Raw genomic sequence first — 13,957 nt, 5'->3', positions numbered from 1 at the left:
GTTCTATCAGTACTCCATCTCCCCTGGTGATTTGTTTCTTTGTATTGCTTTCAGAACAGGCTTCACTTCACTTTCAGAACTGCAGGTTCTTTGTCATAGGATTAGGGCCTATGACAGAAATCTGTCATCCTTGTATCTCTTCTTCATAGGTCTTCAGTATGCTGTTGCCACATTTCTCTATCCTGGTCAGATAGTGTGATTCCCTGTTGGTCTTTCAGCATTCCTAATCTAGGCTTAAATTTCCCTTTGATTTCATGGATCTTGTGGAAGAAATATTTTGTTTTTCTCTGTTTCTTTGTACTAGCCATTAGAATAGTTTTCTTTGTCTTTATATGACAGACTCTGAAAAGCTGCATTCAGGATTCTGATGCTACTTCTGTCACCTTTTATTTTTTGTTCTCTCTTGTCTTAAACAATGTAAAGTGTTTTTTTCCCATTGTCCTTCTGACTTTTTGCTTTCTTTTTACTACAGGAATTGTATTTTTGCATTCTTCCATAATAATATCTCTGATTTCAATCCCCAGATCTTCTGGTTCTCAGTCAACTGAATCTGTTCTTTATGTGGATTTTAAATTTATCAGAAATTTCTAAATTCTATTTTGGCTCTAAAATTCCTTTAGCACTCTTCTTTAGCTGTACTGTAATGTTCGATATAATAGTTCACAATCAGTACCACAATCAGCTTCTGGTCTTTTGGGACAAGGAACATAGCTTCTTCATCTCCTGCTTCCAATTACCGTATTTTTTGCACCATAAGACGCACTTTTTCTCCCAAAAAAACTGGGGGGAAAAGTGCATGCGTCTTATGGAGCAAATACTGTCCCCTCCATGCCACCATCGCTGGCTTCCCAGGTCTCCGGAGGCCTCAGCAGGCCCCGTGGGGGCCTCCCCCGCCACCATTGCTGGCTTCCCAGGCCTCCGGAGGCCTCAGCAGGCCCCGTGGGTGCCTCCCCCCCGCCACCTTTGCTGGTTTCCCAGGCCTCCGGAGGCCTCAGCAGGCCCCATGGGGGCCTCTCCCAGCCACCATCGCTGGCTTCCCAGGCCTCCGGAGGCCTCAGCAGGCCCCGTGGGGGCCTCTCCCAGCCACCATCGCTGGCTTCCCAGGCCTCCGGAGGCCTCAGCAGGCCCCGTGGGTCCCCGCCACCTTAGCTGGCTTCCCAGGCCTCCGGAGGCCTCAGCAGGCCCCGTGGGTGCCTCCCCCCCGCCACCTTAGCTGGTTTCCCAGGCCTCCGGAGGCCTCAGCAGGCCCCGTGGGTGCCTCCCCCCGCCACCTTCGCTGGCTTCCCAGGCCTCCGGAGGCCTCAGCAGGCCCCATGGGGGCCTCTCCCAGCCACCATCGCTTGCTTCCCAGGCCTCCGGAGGCCTCAGCAGGCCCCGTGGGGGCCTCTCCCAGCCACCATCGCTGGCTTCCCAGGCCTCCGGAGGCCTCAGCAGGCCCCGTGGGTGCCTCCCCCCCACCACCTTTGCTGGTTTCCCAGGCCTCCGGAGGCCTCAGCAGGCCCCGTGGGTGCCTCCCCCCCGCCACCTTTGCTGGCTTCCCAGGCCTCCGGAGGCCTCAGCAGGCCCCGTGGGGAGTCCCCCACCACCACCATTGCTGGCTTCTGAGGACCTCCAGGAGGCTTTTGACCGGTAAGGTGCTGCTTTTTACTTTTTAAAAAATGTTCTGCGTGGGAATTGGAGGGTAGATTTGGGCTGGGAGTATGTTTCTATGTTGCTTTGTGTTTTGGTGATTTTTTTGCAGTCCCAGCATGGGACTTGCTCTGTTTATTTATTTTTACTTTATTTTTTGGTATTTAAAAATTAGTTGCTGCTTTTTACTTTTTTAAAAAATGTTCTGCGTGGGAATTGGAGGGTAGATTTGGGCTGGGAGTATGTTTCTATGTTGCTTTGTGTTTTGGTGATTTTTTTGCAGTCCCAGCATGGGACTTGCTCTGTTTATTTATTTTTACTTCATTTTTTGGTATTTAATTTTTAAATATTAAATAAATTAAATAATTTTAATTTTTACTTTTTAAAAAATGTTCTGGGTGGGTTTTGGAGGGTAGATTTGGGATGGGATGCATGTTTCTATGTTGCTTTGTTTTTTGGTGATTTTTTTTGGCAGTCCCAGTGTGGGACTTGCTCTGTTTATATATTTTTATTTTATTTTAATTTTCAGTATTTAAAAATTAAGTGCGTCTTAACGTCTGGTGCGTCTTATGGAGCGAAAAATACGGTACATAGTCTATTTCATTTCTATATTGGCCATCTGATGTTCACATGTACAGTTGTCTGTTTGGTTGCCTGAAGCATATATTGACAATAAATGGATTGTTGGTGTCGCAGACCTTTATGATTCATTCTCCTCCTTTATTTCTGACCTCTAGACCAAATTTTCACAACTGGTTCTGCTTTACCTCCTACTTTTGCATCCCAGTCATCATAATTATAAGCATGCCTTGTTTTGGTGTGTGATCAAGTTCCTCCTGGATGCTTGCATAAAAGCTTTCAATTTCATCTTCTTTAGTATTGGTAGCTGGAGTATATGCTTGAATGATGGCTATATTGATAAGTTTTCCCTGATATCTGATAGATATTATTCAGTCAGATGTTGCATTATAGCCCCCACATCTGTACTACATTCTTGCCTCAGTATTAGAGACACCCTTCTGAAGCTTTTAGAAAAAGTATTCTATTGAGATGTATCAAATAAAGGTATTTCTTACTTCGCTGCAAAAGACTCGAATGAGCCCAAGTGCCAAAATCTGTCAACAGGGTTGGCGTACTGAGGAAATTTCCCTTGATACACCATTCTTGTTGACAGATTTTGACACTTGGACTCATTTGAGTCTTTTGCAGTAGAGTAAGAAATACCGTTATTTGATACATCTCAATAGAATACTTTTTCTAAAAGCTTCAGAAGGGTGAGCAAGAAGCCAAATGAGAAGGTCTTGGCTCTGGTTGCATTGAGGTCAAGGTGCTGAAGGAACATGAACACTCCAGAAGACTTAAAAGTATGGTGTGCTGGGGGCACATGAAATAAAATAATGTTTTAAGTAATTACACAGTACAACTGTGTCAGAACTTACATTGTGCAACAAAACTACCATATAATGTGTGTGTTACACTGGTAATCTCACCTGAAATGCTTAAACCCCTATAGCAATGTATCTCTTTCTATTCTGTGACTAAAGCCTGAAGCAGGTTTTTCATGGTTTATGGTTGCATACCCAACTTGTGTAATCATGGGTGTGTACCTTTTACCTATTGCTTATTTTTCACATGAGAGCAGGTTGGTCTTTAACCTACACTGCACAATGACTTAATCCTCAGGTGTTCTCTTCGGAGCCAGCGATATAGTTGCTCTTCGGCAATTGGTGCTACTTTTACAAACGTGGCTTTATTTGCAGTTGAAATTCCTCGAGGAACAGAAGAGGAAACAGCAGGAATATAGTGAGATTTCAAAGAATGATATGTGAATGAGAGAAAGAGCCAGTTAGACTGTAGGACATACTCTTGTGACATACCTTAGTCTCACTGCTTAGAAACAGGAATATAGTTAAATTTTTTAATTTACCTAACAGCATTCATAAACTGCTCTGTATCTTAAGAAATTCTGGGTTGTGTACAACAGCATAAGAACCAGCATTCAAATGCTTAAAATGATTAACATTTTAAACAACTGTATTTATAAAATTACAGGTGGTCTTTCAGTCATGAAAGCCTTGCAGAAATGAAACAATATTTAGCACATGCAAAAAATAAAACAACATATGTAATTGCTGAACCACCAGGCATGGAATTTTACAGAGAGGGACTATTGTGAGAATCTGATCTTCAGTTTGCTGTCTCTTATACCACTATGGCCATTCTATCTATTTTCAGGAGAGTAGTTGGTATAATAAAGTTCATAATGGATACCCCAGGAACCATTATTAATTTGGCTTCTGTCAACAAAGTAAATTGTCTCTTTAAGGCAAGGGTGGGGAAAGTGCAGTTTTGGGGCCACATGTGGCCTCTAAGATGGCTTTTTAACCCACAATTCTTCCCCCCCAGCCCCTTTTTGCAATTAAGAAAAAAGGTAAATTGTCATATCCAAATGCCTTTAGGAGCTGTGATTAATCTTTTAAATAGGGTGTTGGGCTTCCCTGTATCGTATGACAGCATTTTCTTTTTTTCCAAAAACAGAAATAGAATATTTTATTTTTTTCGGACATTATGTGCACTCTACATAGCCCACTGAGGTTACCCATTCCAACTTTAAACATTAAATTTTCTGGGAATGGGTGGAGATTGAGAGGAAGATAGAGCATGTGGCAGTTCACTTCCACCAGCCCAGTAGATGGACTTGAATTTGGAACCAGCTGTAGAAGCTGTTATAAGTAGCTAAAATGAGATACTATCTTGAAAGGTCTGTTTGGGGCCTGTGGGCAAGTAAAATGATAAATTGGGGACATAGACTTCCCATCTTCTGTTTTAACAAATACTTCATTCTCTGAGAGAAAGAGAAGGAGGAATAAAATAGGATGAAATTAATTTCTACAATGAATGGCCATTTAAGTTATGATAGCAAGCAGGTTGGCAAATTTTCCATGACCTGCAGGAAGCATTCATGTCTAGGGGAATTATTTGTGGAAGACACCATAAAAATGGAAGAATAATCACTGGCACATTTTCCATAGGACGTTTCTTTGCGGCATTTTGTATTTCCTGTTCAGCCTAAACAAACCTAGGAAGCTGTCAGTAAGGTTCACAATATCATTCAACGCTTAACCTTCAAGCATAAATGAATGCTATATTATGTAACAATGCATCGATTTTATTAATTTCCAGACTTTTGCTAGTGGCAGAGCAGGGTGAAGAACTATATGATGATGATGCGTCTCACATTCCCCTGCCCTGATTTTCATATTCCAGAAGGAGGCATGTTCTCCAGCTTGGGAAGAAGTTAAATGTATCATAGTTTACTTTGTTGTTTTTTTTAAGCTACTGTGTGTGTGTGTGTGTGTAAATGGTGCACACAGTTTTCCTGTATTTAACATATTTATTTATTTGTTTATTTATTGGACTTATATACCGCCCCATAGCGCTACAAGCACTCTCCGGGCGGTTTACAATTTTTTTTTAATTATACAGGCTACACATTGCCCCCCCAGCAAGCTGGGTACTCATTTTACCGACCTCGGAAGGATGGAAGGCTGAGTCAACCTTGAGCCGGCTACCTGGGATTTGAACCCCAGGTCGTGAGCACAGTTTTAGCTGCAGTACAGCGTTTTAACCACTGCGCCACGAGGGTGCAGGGTAGGATGAGTCTGCTTTTTACATGGTGACATTAAAAAAACTGATCATAAATAAAACAAAGAAAAATATTGCCATGGACCGGAAAAACATATTAGACTCAAGTTTAAAATGTAAAGTATTAATTGGTCAAACATTTGTAGCAATGTAATAGAAATATTTTTTCTGTCGTGGTCATGAATGGTAGGCTTTAAAATGTTTCCATCTAGTGGTAGAAAGAGAAACTGAAGAAACATAAAAAGTTCATGATCAGTAAGAACCCTTTGGAAGAGGTCATTGCATGTACTCCATTAAAATATGAAGTGTAGATAATTATGTATGCATGTATGCATGTATGTATGCATGTATGCATGTACGTACGTACATACGTACGTACGTATTTGATTTGTATACCTCCCCATTAGTGCAAACACGACATTGGGCAGTTTACACAAGGTTAAAACTCTCAAACTATCAATAACCCACAATAACAAAAATATGATTCAAAAATGATACAGACAACAGACAAGAATTACAATCATAGATACAAATAATTCTATAAAATCAGTAACTCTTATAGTTTTGCCTCAGTTGTCATAAATAGAGTAGGCAATACAAGGAGCCGCATGACACAGTGGTTAAACTGTAGTCCTGCAGTGAAGATTCTGCTCACAATCCAAGTTCAATCCCAGGCTTAGGTAGCTGGCTGAAAGTTGACTCAGGCTTCCATCCTTTTGAGATCGCTAAATTGAGTACCCAGCTCACTGGGGAGTGGAGGCAATGTGTAGTCTGCATAATTAAATTTCAAACTGCTTAGAAAGAGCTTTAAGCACTATGGGGTGGTATATACGCAGCAGACTTTGCTTTGTTCTACAAGCTAGCATACTCATCCATCAGCAAAAGAATTGAACATTAAATGCCTACTGTGGCATTTCAAGTGAAAGGCCATTGTCTATGCTCAAGACCAAGTTTTTAAACAGGAGCTTTAGGCCACCGTTGTTCCTTGTTTTGTATACTGTATTGTTTTCTATATATTTGTTGGCACTAATTTATCTGATCAAATGCATTCACTCATATATCTGCAGTTGCTTTCCCAGAATTCTTACAGTACATCCAAGAAAATGTCTAAAGGGCAATTCAATTGTTCATTATTCTGCTATGTGGTCTGGGTAAATGTTGACAAGCAAGTGATGGCAACAATAGCAAGAATGGATCATATACTGGATAATATGGTGGTTTTTGAGATAAACCTGTGAACATAAAGCATTTTTGTAAGACTTATTTTATATATTTACTCTCATCTACCAGCAAATGTCCTTTCTCAATAAAATATGATGAAATCTTATCCCTTTTCCCAGGTCACACAGTAGGTTTGAAGATATAGCAACAGATGTCAAGAAAACTTGTCCAACAGGATTTGTTCTGAATGCATGTAAAGAAGTTTAATGGTAAATGTTGGTCTTTGTCAACAAACATGAAGATTAATAAATGACAATAATGAGGAAGGAATATGATTGCACCTACATAGGTTTCAAAATTCAGAGTATTCAGACACTTTCATTAGCAACCTGTGTGTGTGTTTTGTGCCATCAAGTCGGAGCCGACATTGATCCTAATAGGACTTTCAAGGTAAGTGAGATATTTCAGGAGTGGTTTTGCCAGTTCCACTCCTCAAGTCAGTTTCCAGGACTGAGCAGAGATCTGAACCCTGTTCTTAAGAGCCCTAGTCTGTCAGTCTATCCACTATACCACACTGGGAATCATACTAGTGACTTAAGAGCATGCAAATTACTAGTAATAAATATTAACATTCACTTTGTTTCTGACATTTAGCAATTACCATATCACTAAAATTCATTTTGTCCTGGACTGTGTTACAAAGATAGAAGCTAGTGCTAGGGCAAAATGCAGATAGAAACTAGTGCTAGGGGAAAATGCAGCAGTCAGACATTTGACAGGAAATAGGCATTCCAACAAATTTAACTGCAAATCCCACCTCGTACCTTGCTTGCTTATATGTTTCTGAACCCAATTCAGGCCTACTGTATAGTTTTTACCTATAAAGCTTTGTGAGGCTTGGGACACCAGCATGTCAAAGAATGTATTTCTCTATTCAACACTCCTGGATTCTGAGACTGAGGTTTCAGGGTCAAACTAGACAAAAACAGACTTGAATCACTATTAGAAGACAACAGCATTTTTTGCCTTTAGGCGTGATTATTAAAAGCTCTGTGCCTCAGCAGTGAAACATGCAAATGAACCCCCTGTTTACCTTCCAATAACTGATCAGAAATAGAGATGGGCATGAACCTCTCTGTTCAGAGGGTTCATGCCAGTTCGTACACACAGTACCACAAGTGATTGCCTGCTCAGACAAGGAGGCAGGAAAGGCAAACCTGTGCTCCTGCTGGGGACTCTTCGAGCTGCCGAGGAGGAGGAGGAGGAGGAGGAGGAGGAGGAGAGCACACTCTGACTGGGAGCAAGTCATTAGTTGGGGAGGCAGGGAAAGGGAATGTGCTTATGAATCAGCACAAACCTCCAACCCGAGGTTCATGCCCACCTCTAATCATAAAGCAAAAGTTTTGTTGTAATGTGTAGAGGTGAGGAATGCTCTTTTTAATAGACTTCTGCTTCTGAGAATGTGCTAACTGTACCATCTAGCTCCACACTTTGCCTTTTCTCTTTTTAGCCCAAGAATGAGAGACTTAGTATGTGGCAGTGAGAGAATGTCCCTTTCCTGTGGTAGCTGCCTGATTACAGAATGCTCACCACAGGAAAATTCACTTGAAATTAACTTCATTTTCTTTTCGGCATCATGTTTCTCTTTTCTAGCTTTTTTAATAGCCTGTGTTTGGGGAGACATTCACTGTTCACTCCTACATTTGAAACATTTTTTGTCTTCTAAGATATTTTTAAAATTTGGCATTTTTGTGATTTTTTAAGTGAGCATAATTTTGTCATTGTAACGTGCAGACATAACATCACATGTCCGTCACAGCTGGGCAGGGAGTCATCAGCCTATGGTGTGACGGAGGGTGGAACTTAAGGGGAGGAGCTAGTATAAAAAGGGGGATGAAGAGTGTGTGAGGGAGATTAGAGATAGAGTTTGAGATGAGAGCTTGTACAGTGGGGTCTTGACTTAAGAACGGCTTGAGTTAAGAACATTTTGACTTACAAACCACTCTCATAGGAAAATATTGACTTGACTTACATACTTAGATTTGAGTTACAAACTGAAAAAACCCACGTGGGAGGCAGGGAAAGTGCAAAATTTGAACTTTCAGTTAACTGTTGGCCAGTGAAGAGGGTGCCTGTCTGCTTCCTCACTCCTCCCAGCGTTTAGAGAGTGGATTGGGAGACAGTCTTCGGACTGCCTGGTTCTGTACTGCCCTGGACTGTATTTTCCCTGCCTTCCCTGAACCTTTCTTGACCTAAGAAAAAAAGAAACAAAATATCCCCCTCTAGTGGTCGAAGGCGGAATAGCAACTTCCCATTAGTTTCTAGGGATGGAAAAGAGCAGATACGGATCAAATGGTTCTCAATGTATTCCTATGGGAAATGCAGGTTTGCCCTGCAGACTTTTTGACTTGAGAACCGCCTTCCAATACGGATTAAGTTCTCAAGTCAAGACCCCACTGTATTGAGAGTTATAGTGAGTGAGAGAGCCTGTCAGTGTGAAATAGTCTATGAGAGCCAGTGATTTATTTACAGTGATTGACTTATTGATTCTTTACCAGTGATTTACCATTTTTATTTTTGTAATCAATAAACCAGTTTTTGTTTTTGAAAAGATACACTTGTCCTTCTCTTGATTTTTAAGGATAAGTTGGCGGCAGCAGAGTTTTAAAGAGAAGTAGCAACCACTCTTTTAGGTTTGAGGGTGGCTGTCACAATAAATTGGTGTCCGTGGGATCCAGTGAAGCCTTGACTGGAAAGGTGCCCAGAGCAGGGGTCTTTAGTCAGGGACGTCTGAGTAAACGCGTGGGTAACCTTCTAGGACTTGTCTCACGGAGAGCGAGTCTAGTAGAAGGGCGCGAGACCTCAGATTGGGGCAAAGACAGGGAGGCTCTGTGGTGACCATTTCTGTGAAGAGTTGCCCAAAGCAAAAGCTGTGGCAGATTGGCTAGCTTGTCCTGAGTTTGGAGAAAACTCTAAGAGGACAAAGCGAAGCCAAGGGCAGTGAGGCTGAGGGAACTCAAAGGCAGCTGAACCTGGGACAAGGGGAAGCTGTGTGTGTGTAAGATTTGTTGCCTAAGGCAGAAGAATTCTGTTTTGGCGGGAGGCCTAGCTGGAGGCTGAAGCCTGGTAACAGTAGCTAGCTTGCCAGTGCTGGTGGAGCAGCAACTTTATAGCAGAATCACTGACAGGGAAAAAGTGTATGTTTTAAAATCAAGGCTTGTAAGTGGAAACAGAAGCCTGAGGAAAGGAAAATGCCCTTGACCAGGGGAAAGAAAGCTGAACAGAGGCCTTATGAGATGGGTGGCTGTCACAGTCATGTATTGAGTTTTTTATATATTGCATTTTGTGTTTCCATCCTTCTTTAGATTACTATGGACACTCTTCATGATTTGATTCATAACTTAATAAACTAAACTAAAGAAGATAAGAATGCAGGGAGAAACAGCTGAGATAAAATATATACACATGCTAGACACCCATATCAAAGTACTTAATATAAGCCAAGGCTTGTTGGGGCAGTATCAGATATAAGCACTAAATGCTGTAAGCCACCCAGAGACCTTCGGGTAGTGTGGGCGGCATATAAGTTGAATGAATGAATGAATGAATGAATGAATGAATGAATGAATGAATGAATATATAGTACTGTACTGTATCTCCCAGATACTTTCCCCTCTCAACAGATCCACCTTTGAAATTTCTAAGGTAAAACAAATTCTACTTTGCTCTTGTGGCCATCCATTGCCTGGGGTAATTCACACACTTCGCAACTGATTACAAAAAATAGCTTATTTTGTTTGTTTGTTTGTTTGTTTGTTTGTTTGTTATTTGAATTTATATCCCACACCATTTGGCAACCAGGCCACTCTGGGCGGCTAACAAAAATATAAGGGGGAGGGGAATTAAAAACACGATAAAAATACATTAATACATAACAAATAAGGAAATTAAAACAGATGGCAGTAAAGGTGGTAAAAAGGGTGATGGAGAGGATGGCAAAAAGAATGGTAAAAAGGGAGGGCTTGTAGAAAAGTTCATCAATAACAGTAAATACCTCATCTAATTATCATTCATGTTGCTCTACCATTATTTTACCATTATTAAATTCTGACAGAGCTTCTCATATTCTTTATATCACAAAAGCTACTACTTAAGACCTGCATCTTAAAGACACTATCCTCATCCACAGACTTTCTCACTATCTCTGCACTGATATCTATACCTTGATGCCATGTATAAATATTTGCCATGTTATTTCTCCTATTATGTCTAATGAAGAGGACTTGTCCACGAAAGCTCACATTAAAAACATATAGAAGTTAGTCTTTAAGGTGCCACCATGTTCTTGTCTTTTTGTACTTTTCATTTTTATTTTGTTTTCACCTATAACATAAAATAGGTTCTTTAGCATTGGACAGTTCTAGTAAAAACATTTTGTTTACTATGCTTGCATGCAAAAATCTATTCATAAAAACGTAGCTTCTTTGATGTAAATTACTTCCCATCTCCTTCCCCTTTCGTTTAGGATGACGTTCATGATAGCCAATCTTTTCTGAAAAGGGAAGCTGTCGGCAAGACATGTCAGCCATTTGTTGAAGACCCTGTACATAATGGACTTTGTTTCCCAAGTAATGTTGGAGAAGTTGAAATTCCCTCATTACTGCCAATTCATACTTCTCTAAAACTTCTGTAATTTGATTTAGGAGTGCATTGTCTGTATCATCTCCTTGGGATGGCAATCCACAGCTCTTCTGCTACTTTTATGGCTGTCTCCACCCACCCACCCTTGAGCCCCTAGATATTTTCTTAAAGGGCTATCTTGCTAGCACTTTAAAAATGTTGTCCAAATGTACATAACTTTGGCATATAATTATATTCTCCCTCCCTTTCTGATAACCGTTTGCAGGCATCTGGATAAGATACATACATTAGTTTCTACATTTCAATCAGGGGCCTTATCCCCACCAAATCCCAGTTAAAGTAACTTTCAAATGACTGCAGCCTTAATATTTGTGATTAGTAAAGCAGTTTGTTAATTTACAGTTGTTTAGATTATTTTTCTTCCTACTGATGTTGAGCTACATAGGAACCCAGATTATTAGATGCAAAGTAACATGTTTCTTGCTTTAGTATTTTCATAGCTACACAAACCTACAGAAGCTTTCTGAATCACATTTCCAACTCAGAAATGCCCACTAGATCAAAGGTTCACCTAGTAAATTGTGGGCCGCAGATTATTAGTTCTGAAAGCATATTCTTATTCTAGCACTACATGAATTAGCAAGCTATAATGAGAATTATAATTTATTTCAATGTTCCCCAACCTAGGGGCCTCTGTTGATGTTCTCTGTATATGATGGGGGGCTCTAGCCTTATACATCAGGAGGGCTCCAGATTGAGGAAAGTGGATTTAAATGATGCAGTTTCATGCTGCCATGAAAAATTAATGTTTATGTAAGCAGCTTGTCCAGAAGGAGAGTGGAAAGAATTTACCCTAAAGTTAAGTCATTCCAGTTGTCTAGCACAGCTGGTGGGTACTGCTTCACAGAATCCTATGTTATTGGGCCAAAATATCCCCTCAGTTTGAAGACTTCAATTCAAAAGAACCTGCTGGTACAAAGTTGAGCAACTGATACTACGTTCACCTGTATAGTTGAGCAAACAAGTCTCTGTTCAATAAAGGGTACATTTGCTACAAACAGGTCTGTCACCATAAAATTTTAAGATTTGCCTTTGATATACTGTAATTCACTAATACCTTTTATAACTTTTACGTACAAATTGATCTTTATCAATCACATTATTGCAAATTCCCCCCAGTCTTTTGGCTAATATACTTGTGAATAATTTGGCATTTTACTGAGTAGCGTAATTGGATGATACGAATTGACTTCTGTGGGATCTTTATTTGGTTTGTACATCCTCAATCCAAAACATGGTTTCCTTTTTTTAAAAAAAATATTATGTTAATAAGAACAATTTATTTTCCATCAGCCTCCCATGACAATCTTTGGGATAACATTCTAATCTGATGTAGTTTACAGTACAGTGGTGACTCAATTTACTACCATAATCCATTCCAGAAGATGGATGTAAGTCAAAATGGTAGTAAGTTGAAGCACTATTTCCCACTGAAATGCATGGGAACACGATTGATCTGTTCCAGCATTTTAAAAAAACACAAATAAAATAAAACAAAAATAAAACACTGCAAGCCCCATAGGAATGTGCTGGGGCTGCAAAACAAAACAAAACAAATCAAAAAATAAACATCGGAGCAGGTCCCAATGCTGGGACTGCAAAAAAAAAAAAAAAATCACCAAAAAATAAAAGTTTTGGTTTTTTAAAAAACAACAAAACATCACAGAAACATAACCCCAAGCCCAAACCCACCCTGCAGAAGCCACCCAGAACAGTTTTTAACAGCACCTTACAAGTCCAAAGCCTCCTCCACCGAGGTGGTGGCGGCGTAGCTGGCCATGGCGGAGGGCGAGCAGCCAGAGTGTCCTGGCCAGGCTCAGCTTCCTGGTGCTGGGCTGCTGCCTGCATCCCCATCCCTGTTGGAGCCCATCGGCAGGCAAGCAGCCGGAGCACCCTAGTCAGGCTCAGCCTCCCGGTGCTGGACCTCTGCCACCGGCTCTCTCTCCGGGCCTGGCAAAGCCTCTCGTGGTGCTTCAATGACGAGGCCGGTGGAGAAGGGGAGCCAAGCACTGAGTGCGGCCCTGCCAGGAAGGAGCAGGCGGTGGTGCAGGAGGACCCTTCCTCTGGGAGCCAGGATCGGGGGCCTCTCCACCCCCGTGCCGAGGCCGAGGACCGGGATCCCACCATTAGGTGCTGTAACGCCCCTGCCCCCACCTCCCCATGCCGCTGCATCCCTTTCCCTAACTGTTGGGGCAAAAGAGCTACAAAGAAGCAGCCTCTTTGCCACCAACGGTTTGAATTTCCCGCCTTCCCCCCACCTTTTCCTGGTCACAAGTCGAAGCTCTGGCTGCAAGTTGAAGCAAAATTTTGTGGCCGGAGCTGGTCGTAACTCGAAATGGTCGTAAGTCAGGATGGTTGTAAGTCAAGGCACCACTGTATCTTGAAGGTACTACAGGGAAGCCAACGGTATCCACAGGGGATGGACTCCAAGGCCTCCCCTGCAAACACTGAAAAATGTGTATTGAATGGTGCACTTTGCATGGTCTTTGACTCCCTCTGGTGGCCAGTTCTGGTAAATACACATAGATAAACACGTATTTCTGGGTGGGTTTTTTTTGTTTGTTTTTTGTTTTGTTTGTTTTCTTTTGTTTTGTATTCTCAGGCAAGGGATAAGTCAATCAGTGGCTACTGATCTTGTGGATGCAGTGTGTGTCCTACTGTATATCAGCTTATGCATTTCTAGTGAAAGATCTGTACTATAGTTTTCCTGGTGTTGCTTCCATGTTCATTCAATGAAATTTTTTTAAGTGGAGAAAAATAACATTTGCCTGAGTGAGTTCTTTTATTCTTATGGTGTTTAAAGCTGGCCAAAGGGAAACAG

Source organism: Pogona vitticeps, chromosome 4 (assembly GCF_051106095.1).
Source record: "Pogona vitticeps strain Pit_001003342236 chromosome 4, PviZW2.1, whole genome shotgun sequence".
Taxonomy (NCBI): domain Eukaryota; kingdom Metazoa; phylum Chordata; class Lepidosauria; order Squamata; family Agamidae; genus Pogona; species Pogona vitticeps.
Note: the sequence above shows the minus strand (reverse complement) of the source record.